Raw genomic sequence first — 25,394 nt, 5'->3', positions numbered from 1 at the left:
TGTCTAGTCCTTATTACTCTTCCGCCTTGGAACTAATATACAATATTGATTCTATAATGGAAGATAAGTGTTTTAAAAAGTTTTTTTGTCTTTGTTTTTAAATGAAGACATTAGCAAGCTAAAAAGTAGAAAGACAGCATACTATCTAGTCATAGAATTGAGATAGCACTTGCCTGATTATTCTGAGTTCATTACTGGAAGCCAAATGTTAACAGTAATATTGTGTTTTAGAACAGATGAGTCCAATAGAATAGTACTTCTTATGGGAAACATTACAAAATCATGTAATTTCCAGGTTGAAAGATGCCTCAGAGGGCATCTTGTCTAATAGGACCTCAACAGAAATGTCCTGTCAATCGATCAGTCAATAAGCATTTATTAGGGGCCGCTCGGTGGCTCAGTGGATAGAGCACTTGGCCTGGAATCCGAAAGACTTGAATTCAAATTTGACCTCATACACTTACTAGCTATAAGTAATGTGACCCTAATCAAGTCATTTAACTTGTTTGCCTCATTTTCCTCATTAATAAAATAGGGATAATAATAGCACCTACCACCAAGGGTTATTGTGAGTATTAAATAAGATAATAACTGTAAAGCTCTAAACAGAGTTCTTAAGATATAAGTGCTATATAAATGTTAGTTATTGTTGTTGTTAAAATTAATAAGCACCTGCTGTGTCCAGTCAAGATACCTGGCTGTGTGACCCTGGGCAAGTCACTCAACTCCTTTTGAATCAGTTCCTCATCTGTAAAATGAGCTGGCGCAGGCGTGGCAAACACTCTAGTATCTTTGCCTGGAAAACCGCAAATAGGGTCACAAAGTCGGACACGACTGGAACCATTCAACTACAACAAACGGCATGCCAACTATGTGCTAAGCTCTGCAGCACTGCTGTCAAGTATGTGGTCATAGAGCTTTCCGTTGAAACTTTCCCCTAATGGGAAATTCACTCCCCAACTTCCTCAGGCAGCCCATTTGGACACATCGAATTGTTCAGAATTTTATCTTTGTGTTGAGCTTAAACCTGCCTCCCCATCGTGGCTACCTTCTGTCTCTAGTTCTGCCAGTTTGGGGGAAAGCCTAATCTTTCTTCCCTATACCAAGTCTTCAGATGTCGAAGACAATTATTATATTTCCACATTCTGTCTCTGCCTTCTCATGGCTACCAAACTACTATTCTAAAAACATAGGTCTGACTGTGTGAATGATTCCCTCCTGCCTAGCTATGCTAAAATACATGCTTAGCATTTGAAACCTGTCATAAGGGTATCTGACCTAACCCCCAACCCCCAGTCATATGTCCCATGTTCTAGCCAAACTGACCTCATCACCTCATTGTTGTTCTTCGTAAATGTCCTTCATGCCATTGTATAGCCTAGTCCCTCTGCCTGGAATGCTCTCCCTTTTCATCTTTGCCCCTTGGAACTTGTAAGGATAATTTTAGTCTTCTGACCTAATCTAAATTAATTTTTGTCGCCAGGGAATATCCCAAATAAAATACCCAAGTCAGTTTGGAAATTTATGGTGGTTTAATTAATATAGAGGGAAGGAATTAAAGAGAAGAGAAAGGGAAAGGGTATAGGATTTCTCCCGCCTGGCCTGTGCCAGGGGGAGTTCAAAGTCCTCTGCCACGAGGGTTTTGAAGAAGATTAGAGGCTTTCTAGAGGATAGTGTTTGGAAGGTAAAGGAGAAAGAATCAGCCTAAACTCCAAGAAAGCTCAGTAAGATGCCTCAACTGAACTAGGCTACTCAGCTTCCTCCTGTATAGTATCAAGGAAAACTCACCACTAAACTCAGACAATAGCAGCTGCCACGCCAAGATGCCAAAACGCTCAGCACGCTGACGCCAGCCACCTCTCTGCCACCAAAGAGGCCGGAGAGAGGAAGTGACACAAAATATATAGACAGTTTTTACATCACTTTCCTATGTCTCACATGTACCAATGGTAGCTTAAACTTGACTTAGGACAGCCTGGGGTCTGTCAGTTGTTTGTGATTTGTCATTTGCTAGTACATGTCTGTCATAGGCCATCCTCCTAAATCCTTAATCCTGAAGTATGGGTGTAGACATTCCTGTTTTTGTTCAACTAAGTAGGGTGGAGTAATCTAAGGCTCACAAACTTGAAGTTCCATTCTGGATCTGCCATTTTGGTTTGCTGTTATTTGGTCATTTTTTAGCCACGGCTAACTCTCCATGACCCTATTTGGCGTTTTCTTGGCAAAGATACTGGTATGGTTTGCCAGTTCCTTCTCTAGCTCATTTTACAGAGGATGAAACTGAGGCAAACCGGGTTGAGTATCTTGCACAGGGACACACAATTACTAAGTGTCTGGGGCCATATTTGAACTCAGAAAGATGAGTCTCGTGAATCTAGTCTTGGAGCTCTCTCCATTGTGTCCTAATTCTTTATCTACAACAAAAAAAAAATATTTTTATAAGACTAAAAATGAATACTCCAAGTATTTAAATTTATAGGATTTGATAACAACAAAGTGAGAGAGAAAGGGGTTCCTTCAGCCTAGTGATCAGAGCAAAGAGCCAGAGACCCAGAATCCTGCCACGCACAAGCCAAAGAAAAAAAAGCCCCACAATGTGGGTTTCAGCAAATTTATAAATAAACCCAGCCCAGGGCACAACACAGGGATGCTAGACAAGGGAACCCTGGGAAGAGTAAAGAATGCTGGGAAATGAAGTCTCCAGGGTACACATTTTTTAAACACTCACTTTGTACAAAACTAATCTTTACTTCTCTGCATGTATGTTGTGACCCCACAGTAGACTATAAACTCTCTGAAGGTAAAAACTTTTTTTTTGGTATTCCAAGTGCCTAACACAGTGGCACATAGAAGGTTCTTCATAAATGTCAGTTGAATTGAATTGACTAATGGCACAGTTCTTTTGAGGTTATGAGATTTTTTTTTTAGTATATATATATATATATATATATATATATATATATATATATATATATATACATATATATATATTTAGTATATCATTTTTTAATATATATATATACATATATATATATATACTAAAAAATGATTACAAGACAGAAGAGCAAGTGACTTGTCAAGGATCACATAGCTAGGAAGTATCTGAGGTCAAATTTGAACCCAGGACCTCTTATCTCCCAGCCTGGCTCTCTGTATATGGAGCCCTCTTGCAGCTCCTCACACCGCTTTTTGACAAACTGATTTTGGTGGGGAATGAGGAATACTAACAAAAGATCTCCAATAGCCAGCAATTCCCCTGGAACAAGGGATCAGACAGACACCCATCAAGGCCAAAAAAATAGGTGCTTCTTGTCAATCACTATCTCTGCAATCAAACTGAAGAAAGATGTGTAGGTGATCTTAAACGTAGAACCTGGGACAGCCCCCAGTCACACATGGACCTCCAGATGGGTCATTCTAGGTTCAAGATACTTTATAATTCAACTCTTTGTCAAAAGCTCTCCACCCAACCACCAAAGAGAACACAGGGAAGCAAGACGAGGGAATCCTGGGAAGAGTAAAGAATTCTGGGAAATGAAGTCCCTAGGGCACACATTTTTTAAACACTCACTCTCTCTTAATACTCTCTTTTCTCTGGTCAGCCGGATGATAGAATGAGCTCACGCCAAAGAACATTTCACTAAATAATAGACCAAGATTTCCTTCCCCACAAATGTAGGGGACCGTTTCCCATAGATCCTTGTGAAAGTGAGCACACAGAGGAGGCCACCCATGGGGAAAGCTTGTGGAGAGGCAGCTCTCTCCTCCAACGCTGCACTGGGCCCGCTCCTAGCCGGAAGCATTGTCTTCTCTGGGTTTCTACAGGTGTCCACCGGCCTTGCGGTGACTGCAGACCACCCGAGCCTCTGGTTAGGCCGGTTGTTCAGCTGCTGTGGGCTTCTCTGTTCGGGTGGGTCACTTTGCTAGACTGCTGAATGGGATTCTGACCACTTCTGGGCTCCTCTTCTCCAAGTGATCTATCTCATCTTCAGTGAGCTGGGTGAGGGGAGTGACCAGGACCTCTCTGATAAGGCTGGGGACCTTCCTTAGTCCGAGCCACCATCCCCAGCAGAAAACAGGCTGGGGGCTTGCTCTAGGGCTAAGATGAGGATTCCTGCCCTCTCCCCGCCTGCCCCTCGGTCTGGGGAGAGATCAAAGTGCTCTCTTCTAGATAATCATCTAACAGAGGGGTGGATACCAGTTTGGATGCTTCTTCTTGGCTCAGCTGCAAATGAATTTGAGCCCAAACAAAAAGAAGTTTTGAAAGAAGAAGAGGAAAGGTCAGCGTCCCCCACCCACATTCCTCTGTTTATTCTGCATATCTGTCCATGGTGGGGTCAGTATTTTGGCCAATGAATGCCTCAGTCACCCTCCATTGCCCTTCAGGAAAAATGTCCAGCCCCCAGGGGCAAATCGCCAACAAGACAAGCTGATGTGGGCACAAGGCACCTATGTGGGATTCTCTCATTATAAACAGTTAGTGCCTTAGTGCATGGGAATGACATGTGTATAGCATATGTTAGGAAGGTCAGGAAACAATTCTGTGCCCAAGTATGACTCATGCGTATGTACATGTGTGTGCAGGAAAATACGGCACCCATGAGAGCATTGATACAAGCATAATAGCACGTCATGAAAGCAATAGCATATGAGCATCCGTTAGCTGCCCTTTGGCAATCCATCAGTATTGTCTGGTTCCACGAATAACCAATTTTTCCATTTCTCCAATAGCCGTTATGAAGATTTCGTCACTGGCTTAATAGGCCATGGGATTATAGTTCTAGAGAACTCTAGAAACCATCTAATCTAATCCCCTTATTCTACAGTTAAGGAAACTGAGTCACAGAGAGCTTAAGTTACTTACCCAAGATCACGCAGTAAGCTTCAGAGATGGTATTTGAACTCAGGTCCAATGACTCCAGAACTCTTTCCATTGCCTTCCTAGGGCTGGCTCCCTTCAGGCTGCCTTGTGCTGCTATGTGATCTTAGATGTAGAACCTAGGACAGCCCTCACTCATAGGTGGACCCTCTAGAGGAGCAATTCTACCTTCGAGGTACTCTGTTAGGTCTATAGCAACTCACAATTATAAATCATGTGTTCTACTAATATATTTACTTTTTTTCTCTACTCAGCCACAGGATATAATTAATTCAAAGCAAAGGGCATTTAATTTAATAGCACGCTAGGATCTGTTATAGAACATTCCCTCTTCCCCATAAATCAGAGGTATCCTCTCCCATAAATCTACATTCCTTCAGGGGTGAAAGTGAGCATGCAGAGGGATCACCTGTGAGGAAACCACCAATGGGGTAAGCTTGTGGAGGGGCAGCTCACTCCTCTAACATTGCAATGTCCCTGATGCCTTCTGGCACCCCTGGGCTTATTCCTGGTTGAGGATATCACCCCTAGTTTTATGGCCAGAGGTTTCTGCTGGTTTTATGGAAACTGCAGTCCAAGTAGTCACTTACTAACATGTTACTCTGCTGGTATGGGCTTCTCTGTTGGGTGTGCCACTATGCTGGCCCTTTCTGCTATGAACTGCTAAACAGGTATGCCCACGGGCATCCTTAGCTCTCTCCAGTAGGCTACAATTCCAATCCTGAGTTTCTGAGTGGCCCAGGCTCTCTGTTTTCTTTAACTTCTTTGGGTTCATACTGCTAATAAATCTCTGTGCTTGTTGTTGTTGTTAAGTTGTTTCAATCATGTCCAACTCTTCATGACCCCATTTTTTAAAAAATATTTTTAAATAATAGTAATAATTTTTTAAAATAATAGTAATAATATTTTACATAACATTTAAAGATTGGCAAATTTGTATATACACATATAAACACATGGTTGTGGATAGATAGATAGATAGATGGATGGAGAGATAGATGGATAGATGGATAGATAGATAGATAGATGATGGATGGAGAGATAGATGATGGATGGGTGGAGAGATAGATAGATGATAGATGGATGGAGAGATAGATGATAGATAGATAGATGATAGATGGATAGATAGATGGATGATAGATGGGTGGAGAGATGATAGATAGATGATAGATGGATAGATAGATGGATGATGGATGGGTGGAGAGATAGATAGATGATAGATGGATGGAGAGATAGATGATGGATGGATGGAGAGATGATAGATGGATGATGGATGGAGAGATAGATGGATAGAGAGATAGATAGATGATGGAGAGATAGATAGATGATGGATGGATAGATAGATAGATGATGGATGAAGAGACAGAAAGATGATGAATGGATGGATGGGATAGGTAGGTAGGTAGATAGATAGATCATAAATGGATGGATAGATAGATAGATAATAACAATTAAATAGAGGCATATTGAGGCAGATAAATAAAAACAATTTGAGATAGATAGATAGATGGATAGATGGATGGATGGGGAGATAGATATAGATGGAGAGATGGAGAGATAGATGATAGATGGATAGATGGATGGATGGAGAGATAGATGATAGATGGATGGAGAGGTAGATAGGTAGGTAGGTAGATAGATGATGGATGGATAGATAGATAGGTAAATGACAATTAAATAGAGGCATATTGAGACAGATAAATAAAAACAGTTTGAGATAGACAGATAGATAGATAGATGATAGATGGATGGAGAGATAGGTAGGTAGGTAGATGATAGATGGATAGATAGATAGACAGACAAATAGAAGCAGATAGAAACAGATAAATAGAGACAGAGACTGTGATAGAGAGACAGACAGATAGAAGATAGTGATAGATAGGTAGGGACAGAGAGACATAGACAGACAAAGAGGAAGAGAGAAAGTCTACATAATTTCATTTATTTTTTGGGATTTTATTGACAAAGATGTTAAAAGTAACTTGCCATTAACTTCTCCAGCTCATTCTATAGACAAGAAACTGAGGTAAACAGAGTGAAGTGTCTTGCCCAGGGTCACACAGCTGGTAAGTGTCTAAGGTCAGATTTGAACTCAAGAAGATGAATCTTCCTGACTCCAGGCCTAAACATAATCCATTGTACCACCTTAACTGCCCAGTAAGTCTCTATGCAGCAACATACAAATAAAGGGATCAATAGTAAAATTAATTTTGATCAAAAGTCTCAATATTTTCCATTTCTTAATGTAAATATATAAGTATATCCTTGCTGACCAGCAGGACTCGAGCTCTTCTCCCATCATTTTCTATGGGAAGCAAGATGTTTCTATTCAGCAGCTAGCATAGCAAGTGCATTTCACAGAGCTGACAATAAAGGATATTCACTAATTTAAATTCAATTTCGTTTCATTTTGTGGAACTGAATTCACTCTTTGCAATTCTTACAAGATGTCAGGAAGTTTCTGCCTCAACTCTCTTCTATGGAAGCAGTCTTATTAAATATTACAATGATGGATTTCCCCTGTTGCCAAGTTCCCTTTTAGTCAAATGAAGCTGTCAGATTCCCTGACGTTGCCTAGTTTCAGCTTCTACTCTTGGTTTTAGAGCAGAGACAGAGGCTGGTGACAAGGCAACAACAGGTGCTTTTGTTAAAAGTAAGGCTTTGTCTGGAGCAGCTGGGTAGCACAGTGCATAGAGTCAGGAGAATTTGGTACTTCATCCAACATGACACAGTCCTTGGAAATGACTATGTGACCTTTGTAGAAATCCCCATGTAAAGCATCCACTTAATAACCCTGTTGGCAAACAAGGGAAAAACAGAAACATCTCCAGTGCCAATTGATGCAGTGAGCAGAGGCAGGAAAACTGATCTTCCTAAGTTCAAATCCGGCCTCAGATACTTCCTAGCTGTGTGACCCTGGGCAAGTCACCTAATCCTGTTTGCTTCAGTTTCCTCATCTCTAAAATGAACTGGAGAAGGAAACAGCAAACCATTAGTGTATTTACCAAGAAAACCCCAAATGGGGTCACAAAGAGTTTGACACAGCAGAAACAATTGAACAACAGCAAAACTCACATGCTAGCCCCATTTTAAGAACAGATTTCCAAATTTTAATGATTTCAAGTTTAGATGAAGAGCAGAATGAATAAGATCTGATCCTATAAACACCTGGTTGTTGCATATATGTATTGGGAGTGTGGAGGTAGAGGGGGGCTGTCAGATCAAACTGGCATGATCATATACTTATCTTTAACTTTTTTTTTTAAACTCTTAGAAGCAACACTGTGTATTGGTTCCAATGCAGAAGGGCCAGAAGGGCTAAGCAATGGAGGTTAAGTGACTTGCCCAAGGTATCTAGTTAGTGTCTAAGGCCAGATTTGAACTAAGGTCTTCCTAACTCCAGATCTGGTGTTCTTTCCACTGTACCACCTATGGTGTTCAATTTGTATTCTTGTTCTTTTTTTCTATTTATATTGTTAGCAGAATGCAGAAGAGGGTTAAAGGTTAGGTAGTTGGGGTTAAGTGACTTGCCCAGGGTCACACAGCTAGGAAGTATCTCAGGCCACATTTGAACCTAGGACTGCCCATCCTTCAAACCTGGCTCTCAATCCACTGAGCCACTCAGCTGAAAGATTGTGTGAATGTACCTATATGAAAACACACACTTGTTCATTCTCTAAACTTATCTAAGCCTGGGAGCCCACTTTGTACCCTCTCAACTAACCGCATCCATTCCTAGACACACAGAGTATAGGAATAAGAACATTCAATTTTATTTGGGTTTACATGATCTTATTCTACTTCTAGTAAGCTATTTCCTACTTCGTTTATATTACGTCAAAATATTTTACATTGTGAAATTATCAAAACAAACCCAAGAATCCTCCAGTGAGAAATATGTCAGTGTGAGAGAGAAGAAGAACCAAATTTGTTGTAAAAACAAAACCACCTCTTGGTTTTCAGGGTGTTACCTCTGTAGCCACTTTAGAGATAGAAGGAAAGTAGGCTGATGAAAGCACTTGGGTGGAAATAAGGAAGGGTCCAAGGATTCCTTAATCTTTCTGTAATTGCAGGATATGTCAATGAAGCTTACTTTAATGGATTTCATTCACTTTTCAATGAAGTAAATTAATTTTTTTTTCTTTACTTAGAAACGTTTCTAAGTGTAGCATGGAATCATGAAATCTGGACTAGACTTCCACAGGGGACTGAAGGCCCCTGGCCATTTTTGACCTCATGAATGGTTTTTCAAATTTGCTAAATTCTCTCAATTTAAAGGGCTCCCCAAGAATAAAATGGTCTTCAATCCTTCACATAATAGACTACTATGGATTTCATAACATGATGGAGGAAACTTTTAAAGATCATTTAGACCAACCTCTCTTCAAAACATGTGATTTAAAACATCTTCTTAAGGGTTTTTTGCAATATACCCCCTTCTTTACCCCATCCCTAAAATGGTGGAACTTTGGTTCCAGACCACAAACTTTATTCAATTTTGAAATCTGTTTTGTTTCCACCAAAATATAAAATTTGGGTTCTATTCTCTCCACAAGAAGGCAATGCAGAGGCAAAGACACAGGCAAGTTGTTAATAGGTGGTTTACCATTACTTAATTACTCAACAGAGATAATAGTCCCAGAGCTGAATAGAAAATGCAAATCTGAAGGAAAAAGATTTGTACAAGAATATTCATAGCTGCACTCTTTGTGGTGGCAAAAAATTGGAAAATGAGGGGATGCCCTTCAATTGGGGAATGGCTGAACAAATAGTGGTATATGTTGGTGATGGAATTGTATTGTGCTAAAAGGAATAATAAAGTGGAGGAATTCCATGGAGACTGGAACATCCTCCAGGAAGTGATGCAGAGCTAGAGGAGCAGAACCAGAAAAACATTGTACACAGAAATGGATACATCATGGCACAAACAAATGTAATGAACTTCTCTACTAGCAGCAATGCAATGATCCAGGACAATTCTGAGGGACTTATGAGAAAGAATGCTATCCACATCCAGAGGAAGAACTGTGGGAGCAGAAACTCAGAAGAAAAACAACTGCTTGATCACATGGGTCAAGGGGATATGGTTGGGGATGTAGACTCTAAATGAGCATCCTAGTGCAAACATCAACAACATGGAAATAGGTTTTGATCAAGGACACAAGTAATACCCAGTGGAATTGCATGTCAGCTATGGGAAGTGTGGAGGGGAGGGGAGGGAGGGAAAGAATATGATTCCTATAACCAAGGAATAATATTCTACATTGACTAAATAAATAACTTATAATGAAAAAAAAAGAAAATGCAAATCTGCGATTGGCAGTCAATACATTTATCTTCTAAGTCATCTAAAAATGCTTCTATGAAGTATATGTTATGCTAATATTTTCCCTATTGATTATTAGTCTTCAGTGAGGTATATGTGTTAGAGATGACTAAGTTCAGAAAACCATGTAGGAGGGGGACTCACTTGCAGTGTGAGGGTTGCAGTTTGGGCACTCAGTCTCTAAAAGGTTTGCCATCACTGCTATACATCCTTACATTGCCTTTCCATTAAAGTTGTCCTAAAATGCATTTCTCTTCCCTGAAGTGCTACAGCCATTTCTGAACTTCAGGGTGTTTTCACATTTAGTGATCAGTTAAGCAGACTGTCTGCTTTCAAGGAACATTTTGGAGAATGAGAGATTATCTTTCTTTACAAAACTTTTCTCACAACAACCCTGGGAGAAAGCTAACAACTTTCATTTAAATACTGCTTTAGATTCCAGCCCTTTGTTGAAATGATCCTATGCTTTGGATAATACTTATTATGAAAATTGCTTTTATTCAGTCATGTCCAACTCTTTGTGACCCCATTTGGAGTTTTCCTGGCAAAAATACTGGAGTAGTTTGCCATTTCCTTCTCCAGATCATTTTACAGATAAGGTACTAAAGCAAACAGGTGAAGTAAAGCAAAAGGGTGAAGTGACTTGTCCAGGGTCACTCCGCTAGTAAATATTAGAGGCCAAATTTGAACTCATGAAGATGAATCTTCCTGACTCCAGGCCCTGCACTCTATCCTCTGTGCCGCCTAGCTGCCCTTGTTATGAACATTAATCATTCCCACTTAAAGTACTTGAAGGCAATATAAATGCAAAGTGCTTTATAAAGTTTTTTTACATATAGGATCTTACTTAATCATCACAACAATTCTGTAAGTCTGACCATTTTATAGATAAGGAAACTGAGACTAAGGTTAAATGTAATAAACAAAGATTACAATTATTGTCAGAGACAAAACTAGAATCCAAGACTCCCTGTCTATAACCATATTGGTGAACCTATGGCACCTGTGCCAGAGCATGTTGGAGGAGGCTACTCCCTTCCCCCTCTCCACTGCACCTGAGGACATTTCTCTCATCCCACACCCCTCTGCCAAGCAGCCCAAATGGAGCACTTCCTCCCTCTCCTGGGAGGATAGCTTTTTAGGAGGTAAAGGAAAAAAGGAATCAACCTAAACTACTCACTAAGCACGCTAAGGATGCCGCCACGAGCTCCCAATGCTGAAAGAGCCCAACGTCTCCTCGAGAGAGGCCGGAGAGAGAAAGTGACACGAAATATATAGACCATTCTTTACATCACTTCCTGCATCTCACATGTACCAATGGTAGCTTAAGCTTGACTTAGGACAGCCCAGGGGTCTGTCAGTTGTTTGTGATTTGTCACTTGCTAGCACATGTCTGTCCCAGGCCATCCTCCTCAGCACCTAATCCTTAAGTAGGGGTGTGTACATTCCTGGTTGCTAGGATTTTAAAGACTGATCAGGGTGGAGAAAATCTAAAATTCACATCAGCACTGCCATGATCAGCTATCACAGTACAACTTCAATGAATGATAATTCATGATTGAGCTTCCAGTAAGGAGAAGAAAACTAGTTATAGATTTGGGAAAGAAGGTTCTTTTGGCCACATGGGAAGTGATAAAGTTGGCACTTGTTGGTTTCTGATATCATCATTTTGTCTTTTGCATTCATGTTCATTGATTTGTCTTCACTTAGATCTTGGAAGGCACATAAGGATTAGAGATGTACTTATGTAATAGGTCCTGGCCAAATGAGCACCTCAGAGGAAGGAAGAATAGAGAGAGGCCCAGGAGGAGACAAGAGGAAAAAGCTGACTGGCCAAATGAGATCACCCTGCTTTCTGGATGGCCAAGAACCAACTCCTGCTCACCCTAGGTAAGCTCTGCCCTAGACATAACCCTGGTTGCCTTGCATCACTTGCCACACTACTCTCATACTTTGACTCATTTTGATATCACCAGGGTCATCTGGTCTAACTTATACCTGAACAGAAATTCCTTTGACACTATCTCCAACAAGTAGACATCTGGCCCCAGTCTGAAGCTCCTCTGTCTAGGTGGCCCATTTCCACTTTGAACTAACTCAAATTGTTAGGTTGTTTTCTCCATATGTCAACCAGCAGCCATTTGTCAGTGTGACAGAGAAGAACTGCTATGTATGTTCCAGTCTGGGGATACCAAAAAGAGGAAAGGGCTCCTTGTAGAACATGCACATGCTTAACACATACAAAATATAGGGAAAAGGAATTATACTTATACAGGAATTCTCAGATGAGGAAATCTCTTCTACCAAAGATGTAGGTTGACATCTTCTCTGAAATTTAGGGAGACCAATAAGAAGTCCAAGCAAGGGATAATGAGGGCCTGAATTAGAGTGGTGAGAAGGACTTGGGAGAGGTCCTAGCTGTGTGACCCTGGGCGAGTCACTCAACCCCAACTACCTAGTCTTCATCACTCTTCTGCCCTGGAATGGAAACAATGCTTATCAATTCTAAGACAGAAGGTAAGTAAGAGTTAAAAAAAAAAAGAGTAGATAACAGGGATGTATGAAGATGTTGTAGATGTAGAAACAAGAAGATCTGGCAGTTGATTAGATGGGTGAGGTATGGAAATGGTGTGCCAGAGCTGGGAGCCAAGGACAGACTAGACGTGAAAAAATCCAGTCACAAAACCACACTGTACTGAGGAGAACATCTTGAGAACTCCAGCAAAAGGCCTTCCAGGGGCTGAGTTGTTCCTTTTCGGGGAGGTGGGAGGGAACCCTAGTAGATCATCACAGGCTCCAATCTGCCCTTGGATTTCAGGGTGAGATAGTAGATCTGCTATGCATAGATTTGGGGACTTACTCGCCTAGGGGTAGTCTTTAAATCCAGGGTGACAGATGAGGTGATCCAGAGAGGAAGCATAGAGGAAAAATATCAGTTAAGTGTCTGCTTCACTCAAACAATGCCACCTAACCCTGGGCAAGTCACTTAACCTCTCTTTGCCTCAGTTTCCTCAACTGAAAACAAGGATCCTAATAGCAGAATTGTTGCAGGGATGAAATATTTGTAAAGCACTCAGGGATAGTGCCTAGCACACAGTAGGTGCTATACAAATACCTATCCCCTTTCCTTTCCCCAACTATGACTTCTACCCATTTTTTTTTTAATTTCTACCCCCTGGAGCAAAATAGAATTTACTTCTTTTTCTACATAGCAACCCAGTAAATACTTCAGGAAGACCTGAAGGTTTTTATTTCCAGATTAAATATCCTCAATTGAGGCAGCTATGGGTGACTCAATGGATTGAGAGTCAGGCCTAAAGATGTGAGGTCCTAGGTTCAAATCTGCCCTCAGACACTTCCCAGCTGTGTGACCCTGGGCAAGTCACTTGACCCCCATTGCCTAGCCCTTACTGCTCTTCTGCCTTGGAGCCAATACACAGTATTGACTCCAAGACTGAAGGTAGGGGTTTAAAAAAAATTAAGAAAAAAAAAATATATATATCCCCAATTCTTTCATCTCCTCATGGTATGGCATGGTCCAATCGCTGCTTTTGGATGCGTTCCAGCATGCTAATACCATCTTAGATCTAAAATAGTTTTATAAATGCAGCCTAACAGGGCAGAGAGGAAACATGGCAGGAAGAGCAGAAGCCCCGCCTCTTGAGTCAGGGAGATCTGGGGTTAAGTCCTCTCCATGATACTTCCTGTATGTGTATTGCTCTGGACAAGTCACTTCACATTCTTGGTTCCCCAGGCAACTCCCTAAAACAGAAAGTTGTAAAATAATTGTTTCCTCGCTGGCTTCTTTGGTTACCACAGCACGTCATGGAACAGCATCCAATGGAATTTTCTCATTTTTTTAAACTTTGTGTCACTGATACCTAATAGGAATTCTGGCACAGACCTGGCCCTTAATGAGAACTTTTTGAGATGGACTGAATTGTTAATTCACTGAGCTTGCATTCCACTAAGACCTCTTGATCTCTTCCTAGGAACCATGTCTCTGGCGTCCTATATTCATTTAGCTGAATTTTTGAAACCGAGTTTAGCACTAGATATTTATTCCAATTAAACTTTATCTTATTACATTTAATATGAATTAGGAAGTACATGTTTATTATTCCTAAGAGTAGTATGACAATAATTGCTTTTTGCCATTACTGCCCAAATTGAACCACATTTTTATAGTATTTTAACTAATGTTCTACAAAGCATTTACTTTCCTCACAACAATCCTATGAAGTAGATAAAGGGTTTATTTTTTGCTGTTTTGTTTTGGAGTTTTTTAGGGAGGGATAGAAAGAGGGAATGTCTGGATCTAATATTCCACTGATATAAGAAATACCTAGTGTAGAGTCTACCTCCACCGTTGTAAATCAGCAATTCATCTGTGATTTTTCGATCTTAGAGAGTTGCCTAGGGAAATTGACTTAATAAGTGACTTACCCAAGGTCACACAATCACTGTTTCAGTTGTTTGACTCTTCATGATCGTATTTGGGGTTTTCTTTGCAAAGATACTGGCTTGGTTTGCCATTTCCTTCTCTAGCTTATTTTCTAGATGAGAACACAGATAGCGTTTAGATAAGAGATAGTCCCTGCCTTCATAGATCTATGGTGTGGTAAAAGAACTATAACTGAGGGGTAAAGGACAAGAGTAGTGACGCTAAATTTCTTTCAACAAACTTTTATTAAGCTCCTATTATGTGCATTATGCTAAGTGCTAAAGATAAAAAAAAAATTTTTTTTTAAAGTATACCCTTCCTTGGTAGCAAAGAATTGGAAATTAAAGAGATGGACATCCTTTGGGGAACGGCAAAACAAATCGTGGTATGTGATGGTGATGGAACACTCCTGTGCTGTAAGGAATGATGAACTGGAGGATTTCAGAAAGAGCCGGAGAAACCTGCATGAACGGATGCAGAGTGAAATGAACAGAAACAGGACAACATTGGGGGATGGTCCAGGGTGATAGACTTGGCTCTTATCAGAATTCTAATGATCTAGAACAATTCTGAGGGACTTAGGACAAAGAAGGAACTGTGGGAGTCAGAATGCAGATGGAACATGAGATTTATCACGTGTTTATTTGGGCTTATGTTTGGGGGTTTGGGTCCTAAGATTACTCACAAAAATCAACAATTGCTTTATATAATAATACCTGTATAATCCAGATGGAATCTCCTGCCAGCACTGGGAGGGGGAAAGGGAAGAGAGGGAGGAAGATAAGTTCAATCATATAACTTAGAAAAACTTGTGTGGAAATTTGTTATCACATGTAACTGGCAAAAATAAAAAAATATATTTTGTTTGTTTATTTGTTTCTTTCTTTATTTAAGAGCTCTCCATCTTAGAATCACTAGTGTGTATTGGTTCTAAGGCAGAAGAGCACTAAGGGCAAGGCAATGGGGGTTATACAGCTAGGAAGTGCTTTAGGCTAGATTTGAACCCAGGACCTGCAGGCCTCTAGATCTGACTCTCAATCCCATTGAGCCACCCAACTGTCCCCCAAAAGATTTTTAAAATAAATAAATAAAACAAAAATAAATAAATAAATGGAAATAAATGACATAAAAAATAAATAAAAATAAATAAAAGTATGTCATTCCTCTCCTCACAGAGCATAAAAGCTAGAGGTGGGGTGGAGCAGAATATATGTATATTTCTTTATGAAACAGGTTTTAATATTAGGAGCAAAGGGAAGATTTGCAGTTTTCTCGGAAAATTTGAGAGTGAAGCTCTTGCCTTCAGCTGGGGGAAACCCAGGGAGCTTCTTGGAGAAGGTGGCTCCTGAAGGAAATCGTGAAAAAAGAGAAGGATTTCAATAGAGAGAGATAAGAAGGGAATGCATCCTAGGCTTGGGGGACAAAATGCATGAATTCACAGAGGTAGATGAGTTCAGATGAGATCAGAGAACACCTGTTAGGCCAGTTTGGTTGGAAAACAGGACATGGAGAGGAGTTATTTGAAATAAGGCTGCAAAGTAGATTAGACTCAGATTGCAGAAGGTCCTGAATGCCAGACTAAGGAGTTTGTCTCCCCCCCCTCCCCCATACCCAATAAGGGATCTCTGAAGGTTTTCTGGCTTTCTGAGCTTTATTATTTTGCCTCAATGGCCACTTCTCTTCAGGGAAATGCCTGGGGCTGCCTCACCCTGGAACGCCCCAGAATGCCTTGCTTAATTCCAGCCCCCCTTTTCCACTGATGAATTCCTCCCAGAAACTTCTATTTTGGGGAGGGGTCCAAGCTAGCAACCCAGCCCAGCCCCTTCCTAGCTTTCTGACCCTGAAACATCCTCTCCCCTGTGGCCAACTCACCATGGAATATCCCTTGGCAAGACCTACCCCTCTATTCCCATTGGGGAGTTCCTTTTGAACCCTCCATTTTGTGGAAGAACCCAGGCCAGCCAGACTACCTTTAATTATCCTCTTGGCCCTATTTTCTGTACTCCCTCCCTCTTTCCTCCTGCCTCCTCCCCTGCTTTTCACCTTCTTCTTGTGTGTGGTCTCCCTTCTCTTGGAGGATAGGGACAATTTTGCTTTTGCTCGTTTTTGTATTCCCAGCACTTGGCAAAATGCCTCTTTTCTTGCCTTTTCAAACAAGGGGTGGACAGTCAGACTTGTGCATTAGTGAGATTATTTGGACATTTCCAGAAAGGATGGATCATCTCCACAAGGAGTGCCTGTAACTACCAGGAAGATAATTGAAGCTTATGGGCCAATCTCTCTTGCAGAGGTTGAAGACTCTACAAAGAACATGGTTAGGTCTTTCAAACCAAGTCAACCTACATCTTGAGACTCGGTGACTTCAGAGTGAAGATGGACATAGAGTGAATACTGAATAGTGTCCTTGAATACAGACTGGGACCAGCTCTAGAGTCAGGCAAGTTGGAGCTAAATTCTCTCCTCTGATCCTTAACTGTGTATGTATGTATGACCTCAGACACCCTCAGCCTCTATTTCCTCATCTGTAAAATAAGAGAGTTGAACTAGATGACTTCTGAGGTTCTTCCAACTTTAGATCTCTGATTCTATGATCCTATTTTGGGGAATGTCGTTCAGGTCTGAAAAATCAAAGATGTTAAAGACTTATAAATTGCCCAGAAGGAAACAATCACTCTAGTGCAAATATCAATAATATGGAAATAGGTCTTGATCAATGATACACATAAAAACCCAGTGGAATTGCTCCTTGGCTATTGGAGGGGGCAGGAAGAACATGAATCATGTAACCATGAGAAAATATTCTAAATTAATTAATTAAATAAAAATGTTCTAAGCCCTAAAAATAAATAAATAAATAAACAGACCAGAAGATTCTAGGCTCTAAATCATGAATACTTTGTTCTGGAAGAAAGTCAGAAGGCAATGGACGTGGAAAACATCAAATAGGACTTCATAAATTCAGGAAAGAAATTGACTTGATGTTAAGAGGCAGAAAATAACTGGTTATTGATGAGAGAGCCATTTCCAAATCAATTGACCAGATCATCAGGCTACAGACTAGTGAGGACAAAAGCCAAAATCTCCATCAAATTAGAACAGTCTAAAAAATGAGGAAACCCTGCAAAGGATGGCAATAGCTTCAACCTAACTGATGTATTCTAAGAAGGCTCTGCCAAAACACGGGACATTTAAAAGGTAAAGAATACTGACCAGGGTTCTCCCCATTCCTTGTTAACAGTTTCACCAATGTAAGATAGTTACCACAATGATGTGGCTTAAAGAGTCTATAAACTGACTTGGCCAGAAAATAGTTGATGTCTGCACCAAACAGAGTAAGATGACAATCAATGATAACACTGATATAAAAAATAAACTAATTTGTAAAATACTACAGAGGAGAATGGTGGGAGATTACAAGCATTACTGCCTTATAAAATAGCAAAAACAGTATGAAGCAAAGCCTACAGATTGCCTATCTCAAGATCTGAATGAGCTATCTCATCCCATGAAAATGGGAAGAGAATAAAGAGAGAAAAACAGAATGAATTTATTAGCGTTTTGGGGGGATCTTTTGTTGTTCAGTCATTCCAGTTGTATCTGATTCTGTGACCCCCCATTCAGGGTCTTCCTGACAAACTGGACACTGGAGTGATTTGCTTTTTCCTTCTCCAGACTATTTTAGGGAGGAGGAAACTGAGGCAAACAGGATTAAGTGACTTGCCCAGAGTCACGTAGTTTGTAAGTATGAAGCCACAGTTGAACTCAGGAAGATGAGTCTTCTTGACTTTAGACCAAGCATTCTATCTACTGTGCCACATAGCTGCCCTATTGTGGGTCTAAATCTACTTATTATGTCATTGGTAGAAGGAAATCTTGGAAAAGAAACTCCCATTACTAATGTAGACTGGCAATTGTTCCAAAACTTGTCCAAGACTGTATCTCTATTCACCTTCCCTTCTCATCAGTGGATCAAAGACAAGAAGATCTTGTTGTATTGATTGTGATTTTATAATCTACACAAACACTCACACACACATACACAATAAGCAAGACAATCACTACAATGAAGAGGCTTGAAAAGTCTATTAACTGATTTAGCCAGCAAATACTTGATGTCCGTGCCAAGCAGAATAAGATGACAGTCAAGGATAATAATGATTCAGAATAAAAATGAATTTATAAAATGCTGCAGAGTACTACACACATACAAACAGCTGACCAGCTGGTGCAAAGTGCACCTTAAAGGCTTTTCTCCAATGCAGAGTCTCATGCATATATTCATATTCTACAAAGTTTCTCGAAAAATGCAATCACAGAGATAACTTTATTTAATGACCCTCTGGTTATTAATGTGAATAGAGAGATACATGCTAGACAAATATATTTTCAATTGCTAGGGAGGATATTGTGAGTTCTAAATAAGAGAGAGCCTCTTATAAATGGCAGCCTCTTACTTTTGTATGTGGATAAGAGGAAGCTAATTCCACCAAGCTGAAAATTATTACAGGTCTTCCTCAGTTTGATCCATAATTATCACATTATAAATTTAGAGCTGGAACAGATTTTTTAAAATATCTAGTATAATCCCTTTTATTTTATAGATAATGAAACTGAGTCTCAGAGAAATTATGTAATACTAAAATTTGAACCCAGATTCTTTGACTCCAAATCCATTATTTCTTCTTCTGAACCACTATGTCTTCATGAATATTCAAGAAATATCAGCCTAGGGGGCAGCTGGGTGGCTCAGTGGATTGAGAGTCAGGCCCAGAGACTGGAGATTCTAGGTTCAAATGTGTGGTCTTAGACACTTCCCAGCTGTGTGATCCTGGGCAAGTCACTTAACCCCCATTGCCTAGCCCTTATCACCCTTCTGCCTTGGAGCCAATACACACAGTATTGACTCCAAGATGGAAGGTAAGGGTTTATAGAAAGAAAGGAAGAAAGGAAGGAAGGAAGGAAGGAAGGAAGGAAGGAAGGAAGGAAGGAAGGAAGGAAGGAAGGAAGGAAGAAAGAAAGAAAGAAAGAAAGAAAGAAAGAAAGAAAGAAAGAAAGAAAGAAAGAAAGAAAGAAAGAAAGAAAGAAAGAAAGAAAGAAAGAAGGAAAAAGGAAGAAAGAAAGGAAGGAAGAAAGAAAGGAAGGAAGGAAGGAAGGAAGGAAGGAAGGAAGGGAGAGAGAGAGAGAGAGAGAGAGAGAGAGAGAGAGAGAGAGAGAGAGAGAGAGAGAGAGAGAGAAGGAAATATTAGCCTTACAATCTATCTAGGAAAAACAAAATAGATGAAAAAAATCTTTAGATCATGCCAGGTAGTAGAATGTACTTCTAATAATGAAGTAGTACCTTTGCTTAGAAGGGCTCCAGGCAGATTATGCATAGATAAGAGTTCTCAGAATTTAGAAGGAAGAAGAGAATGTATTGGATTGCATTTGGGAAACTTGGCAGTGTGTTTAATAATCCTAAACTGAGGGGGGGAAACATGCATTTTCAATCCAAATGGTTCCCTAGCTATATAGTTATAGGCATTTGGAAAACCATCATTTCAGAAAAATCTTAATTGTACATAAACCCAGTGACAATAGAGAGAGATATGATGGACATAAGCAGGCTATAGCATGTTGAAGGAAATTATTAGTTCATGCATATTTATCAAACATAATATATAATGGAAACAATTCTTTAAAAAAAACACCTTACTTTTTATCTTAGAGTCAATACTTTGTATTGGGATCAGGGCAGAACAGTGATAAGGGCTAGGCAATGGCAGTTAAGTGACTTCTCCAGGGTCACATAGCTAGGAAGTGTCTAAATTTAGATTTGAACCCAGGACCTAACTTTCTATCTACTTAGCCACCTAGCTGCTCCCAGAAACAGAATTCTTTATAGTCATCTCAAAATTCTGAGAAATAGGTGTTCCTGGAGAGAGGACAATAATGGATCACCAACTGGTTTGTAGCTTAGATTTAGCAGCATTTTCCATTGAGCTAACAGAGTAGCTCACTCCATCAAGGAGAAAGTGGGAGAAGAGTAGAGCCAAATCTCAAGTCTCCTGCTCAAATGAAAGGAGAGTTGAAAAGAGAGCAGAAAGTCTTCCAACCTCACTCATTACTTCTTTTTTTTTGTCTTTTTAAAATTAAATTTATTTATTTAGTCAATTTAGAACATTATTTCCCTCCTTTTAATTAATTTATTTAGTCAATTTAGAACATTATTTCCCTCCCTCTCCTATCCCCACCTTTCCCACAGCTGAAGTGCAATTCCACTGGGTATTGCATGTGTCCTTGATCAGAACCCATTTCCATGTTGTTGGTGTTTGCATTAGGATGTTCATTTAGAGTCTACATCCCCAACCATATCCCCTCCACCCACGCAGTCAAGGAGTCGTTTTTCTTCGGTGTTTCTACTCCCACCTCACTCATTACTTCTGCTCATTCTGAGAACAGGCTCCTATTTTCTGGCCTTTTCCTCAGCTCCTCCCTTTTTCAAGCTAGAGACAATATCTTATCTTCTGCATTCCAAGCTCTGCCAGATAGGAGGTCCCTGGAGGTGTCTCTCCTTTTCTGAGGGAAGTCCCTCAGATTTTCAGCCCCTTCTCAATTCGATTTTCCTGACTCATTAGAGACTTTTTTTCTGGACTGAAGCAGAGCAGAGGAAGGTACAGATATTATGCCTGGCCATTTCAAATAGCTAGAAGGAGTCAGGTGATAATTACAGTATTGGCAAAGTTGACTGAGAAGGCACGTCTCCAACACCTGTTGGTGGGTGGATGATACCAGTCATCCTGCTCACAACATCCTAGCTAAGCAGGCAAGCATCTAATAATATAGGTCTGTAATACCTTCATTAATGCAGGGAATGCCCACATTGATGAGATCACAAATCTACTTAAGTAGTAAAGTGCAAAGGAAGTGAATGATGGATTAAAGAAGGGAGAGGATGGATGCCAGGAGACCAGTTGGTCTAGGCAAAGGTGATGAAGACTTGAAAGGCATCTAAATTGAATTGAATGTATCTATCTTTGTTCCTAAACCCCAAGAACCAGCATGGCTTTATTAAGAACAAGTCAAGCCAGATTAACCTCATTTCTTTTTTTGACAGGGTTACTAGACTAGTTGATCCAGTGAATACTTCAGACATAGCATATCTGGATTTTAACAAAGCTTAGACAAAGTCTCTTATATTATCCCAGTGAGCAAAATAGAGGCTATTTTGTGGGCTAAATGAAAAAAAAAGTGACTCAATTCAGAAGTAATTTAATCCTAAAACCCAAAGTGTAGTTATTAAGGTTGGTATTTACTTGGGAGGTCTGTAGTAGAGGGTCCCTAGGATCTGTTCTTGTGCTATGATTATTAATCAAATTTTTTTCCATCAGCAACTTTTTTTTATCAATCAACGACTTGAATGAAGACAAAAGTGGTATGCTCATCAAATTTGTGGCTGCCACAAAGCTGAGTTGAAGTGAGGTAATAACATGGATGACAATCAGGATCCTCAAAGATTTTAATAGTTTAGATTGATGGACTTGAATCAAAGAAGATGAAATTCAATAATGATAAATATTAAATTCTACCTTTGGGTTAAAAATAATAATAATAATGAAGTGCACAAGCATAAAACAGGGGAGGCATGATTTTTAGATAAATACTCACCTGAAAAAGATGTTAGTTTTAGTGAACCACAAGTTCAACAATGTGACAGGACAACCATCATTTTAAAAAGTTGTTGTTATCCCTTGTTTTTATTTAATGTATACTTTCCATTATATCCCTCCCTAAGCTTTCTCAAAGAGCCTTCTTTAGGAAGAAAGGGGGAGGGGAGGAATGTTATTAAAACTAAAGCAATATACCCAAACCACCAGACAGTGTATTTAGTATTCCACACTCAGGGCTGGCTCCACAGACTACCCCCCTATTCCTCCAACATACACAAACACATTTTTGCAAAGAAGGAGAGAAAGCTTTCTTCTAATATATCTTCTTTGGGCCAAGATAAGTTATTTTAAATTCAGAGCATTCAGTTTTGATTGTTTGGTTGTTTTTATTTTCATTATTGTGATTGTAAATGTTTTTTTCTGGGTTTAATGTTTCGTTTTGCATAGGTTTATACAGTCTTTTCTTGCTTCTTTGTATTCGTCATATTCATCCTTTCTTATAACACAATAATTGTTCATTATATTTATGCACCATGGTTTGTTTGGCCATTGCCCAGTCAGTGGGTACCTCCTTTGTGCTCAGTTCTTTACTACTACAAAAAATGCTGCTACAAATATGTTGTCATATTTTATTTATTTATTTATTTTTGTCACTGGCTTCCTTGGGGCAAATGTTTCACAGGGGAATCTCTGGATTAATAGGTAGAGATATTTGAGTGACTTTATTTCCACAATTCCAAATTGCTTTCCAGAATAATTATATAATTTCATAGCACTGCTACAAATGTGTTAATGTGTTCACCTTTCCAACACTATCCCCAAAATTTTGGAATATAGTCTCATTATTATTATTGTCCTCCATGGATTTATTGATTTTTAAAATGATTTTGTTATTATTTTGGACTTCATTGTTAAATCTTCATTGAGATATGTGTCTTTTCTATTTGCTCCCTAAACTGATTACTATCTTAATTACATTATGGATTATAAAAAGGCATAGTTAGCATTTCTGATCTCTTTGTATTTTTGTCCAATGCCTAGCATAATCTATGGTACCTAGTAGACTTTTTAATAAATGCTTTTTTGAGTGATTGACTTTAGAAGTGATATTTTGGAATTTTTCACATTGTAAATGAACAATTTACTATGACCTGTGTAGGCAGCATTGAAGAATAAATGTAGATACTGAAAAATGTTAACTTAACCTGGGTTAGAGCCAATTTCACAGGAAAGGTCAGAAGAACTTGGATATAATAAGCTAGGATAAAAAAGAAAAGAACTCCTTTTTCAGAATAAATACCTGATACTTGCATTATATTATAAAACTAGCAAAACTTTGTACATATTTAAATATTATTTCTTTCCATAAAAGTGACAAGTGCCACATTTAGATCTAGTCAAATATCTGAAACTATCTGAAATTTGCTATTTCCCCCAATCACAGGAAGGTGGAAAGATATAGAAAAATTCATCTGGGAAAATTTAAGGAAGACAACTTTTGGTTGAGGAAGGGCTGAGTAAGATACCAAAGAAGGTTTATTAGAGGAGGAATCCCCCCTGTATGTTTTAACGATGATGATGATGATGATGATGATGATTTGTTTAGTAGTTTACCACCAATAACTGACAAGGAAACAGATAGCTGTTAAAGAGTCATAGATCAAAAACAAGTCAGTCATTTAAACAGTTAATAAGCAATTATTAAGGGCCTATTCTATACCAAGCATAGTGTAAAATGATGGGGATACAAAGTAAGGCAAAAGACAGTTCCTGCTCTGGAGGAGTTCATGATCAAATGGGGAAAACAACACTCAAACAATTATGTATGAAAAAGTTATGTACTACATAAATAAGAAATAATCCACAGAAGATGGCACTTGAATTAAAAAGGATTGGGAAAAGGGCAGCTAAGTGGCTTCGTGGATAGAGAGGCAGGCAGGCTTAGAGACAGGAAGTCCTGGATTCAAATATGGCCTCAGTCACTTCCTCATTCTGTGACCCTGGACAAGTCACTTAATTCTAATTTCCTAGCACTTATCACTCTTTTGCCTTGGAACCAACACTTGGTTTTGATTCTAAGATTGAAGGTAAGGGAAGCAAGAGAAGGAGGTGGAGGAAAAGAAGAAGGAAAAGTATTTGGAAAGGCTTCCTGTAGGAGATATTTTAGCTGGAACTTGAAGGGAGCCAAGAGGTGGAGGTGAGAAGGGAAAGCAAACCAAGCAGAGGGGATAGCCACAAAAAATGTCCGGAGCTGACAGTATTTTCTTCAAAGAATAGCAAAGAGACCCGTGTCACTGGATTGAAGAGTAAAGTAGAAATGGGTTGTAAAGTGCAAGAAATTTTTTAAAAGGTGGGAGAATATGATGATGATGACTATTGTGCTGTAAGAAATGATGAACAGGATGACTTCCAATAGGGCTAGGAAGACCTACATGAATTGATGCAGAATGAAATAAGCAGAACCAGAACATTGTACATAGTAACATAAAATGTAGTGGAATGATCAACTGTGAAAGACTTGGCTCCTCTCAGCAATAGGATGATCCAGGATAATTCTGAGGGACTTGCCACAAAAAATGCTATCCACCTCCAGAGAAAGAATTGTTGGAGTCAGAATGCAGATCAAAGCACGTTAGTTTACTTGGATTTTTATTCTGAGGTTTTGGTTTCATATTCTCTTACAAAAATGAACAATATGGAAATGTTTTGAATACATAACATGTATAGCCCAGAGTGAATTGCTTGCCATGTCTGGGAGGGGAGAGGTAAAGAGACAATTTGGATCATTTAATTTTGGAAAACTTATGTTGAAATTTGTTGTTACATGTATTTGGTAAAATAAAACATATTTATAATAAAGAAGGTGGGAGAGTTAAGTTCCAAGGTGCTTTGAATGTGTAACAGAACATTTTATACTTAATTCTGGCAGTGTCGGGAGCTACTGGATGAGGACATAGTTGGATCTCTGAGAAAAATCACTTTGGTAGTGATATTTTGGTGTCTGAAACACTGAGAGAGAAGAGAATATCAAAGAGAAGAGGGTGACTTACCATTTTAGAAGCTGTGGATGTTAAGAAAGATATGGATTTAGAAAAATCC

The sequence above is a fragment of the Monodelphis domestica genome, chromosome 6 (assembly GCF_027887165.1).
Source record: "Monodelphis domestica isolate mMonDom1 chromosome 6, mMonDom1.pri, whole genome shotgun sequence".
Taxonomy (NCBI): domain Eukaryota; kingdom Metazoa; phylum Chordata; class Mammalia; order Didelphimorphia; family Didelphidae; genus Monodelphis; species Monodelphis domestica.
The sequence above is the reverse complement of the archived record's forward strand: the minus strand, read 5'-3'. Positions refer to the sequence as shown.